This window comes from Salvelinus sp. IW2-2015, unplaced genomic scaffold (genome assembly GCF_002910315.2).
Source record: "Salvelinus sp. IW2-2015 unplaced genomic scaffold, ASM291031v2 Un_scaffold14981, whole genome shotgun sequence".
NCBI classification, from domain to species: domain Eukaryota; kingdom Metazoa; phylum Chordata; class Actinopteri; order Salmoniformes; family Salmonidae; genus Salvelinus; species Salvelinus sp. IW2-2015.
Window position 1 is genome coordinate 1 of NW_019956236.1, and position 1,232 is coordinate 1,232.

General features: G+C 46.3%; 1 long non-coding RNA gene across 1 annotated transcript; it reads left to right on the forward strand.

Moving 5' to 3' along the window:
- Positions 1-88: 88 nt before the first annotated feature.
- On the forward strand, positions 89-1,226 carry LOC139027401 (uncharacterized). The gene is made up of 3 exons (XR_011479488.1): positions 89-762; positions 856-964; positions 1,129-1,226. It is a non-coding gene; the product is annotated as an uncharacterized lncRNA (long non-coding RNA).
- The last annotated feature ends 6 nt before the right edge of the window (positions 1,227-1,232 follow it).

The following is a 1,232-nucleotide window of genomic DNA, read 5'->3' on the forward strand; positions in this document are numbered from 1 at the left end:
ATGAAAATCCACTCTGTGGTTTGTGTGTTGTTGGATCAGATCCAAGATCTTTTATGAAGTCACAGAGACAGCCATCACTTCATCTCCTCACCATTCTAGATCATTAGGAGACGAGGGGATGGCTGCCATTTGTGAGGTCATAAACAAATGCATAACAGCACCATGATATCACTCCAGTAAACATTGAAACAAGCAAGTCTCGCCGCAAACAAGAATCACAACTCGGCTACCTCTCTAGAGTGTGGTTACCATTTTATTTTCTCTACGGTTTGATTGACATGATGATGATTTCCAGATTTGTTTTCTGCTTTATTGTCCTGTTGATGATCTTCAACATCAAGCCTCTAGATCTTGAGGCCCTCCAGAACACCCTGATGCCTCTCATGGTCCCCAAACAATGGGCCAGCACCCTGTCCCTGCAGGGGGACCTCTTCACGGATGTGGACAATTTTGTCATTCAGCTATACGAGACCACCACAATGCCACCGCACCACCAGAGGACCAGGGGGGCCCCAACGAGAACACCTTTGACCCAGGAACCAGTTCCTACTGTGACCCAGTAAATGCTTCTAACAACACCTTTGGCCCAATAAGTGATTAAGCCTTACTGGTAGTGTGGGATGAATAACACCCACCAGGTGAGAACCAGGAAGGCCATCATTCAGCCCCCAGATGGAAGACTGGCTCAGGACCCAACCAGGGACTGCCCCCACCTCTGGCCCAGGAAACTGACCATCCAGGTGGACATCATCCATGTGCAGGGTAATTTGCCCAAATTAATTAATAATTTAATTTGAAGAAAATGGAACAATAGTGACACAGCAATGCTTCCCCACCAACAAACCTCTGGCCCAGGAACCACTTTGAGAAACACCTCTGGGCCCGGGTGGAAGGCTTGGAGTGACTCTGCTCAGACCCTTGAAGAGATCTCCTGCCTCCTGGGAGCCTCAAGAGACGTCTACAGGTATGTTTTAGGAATATGAAAGAGCACTGTGGGCTGAGGATATTTTCAGAACCACAAATAATAATTGCATTAGCATCACTTTAATAACATACATGTGTATTTAACAGAGGCATTTTCTATAAAATTGAAGCCTAACTTTATATTAATACCTGGTTTCCTCTTAGACTGTCAAGAAAGCAGAGCTTGGCGAAGGATAGGACAAAGCAGAGCTTGGCGAAGGATAGGACAAAGCAGAGCTTGGCGAAGGATAGGACAAAGCAGAGCTTGG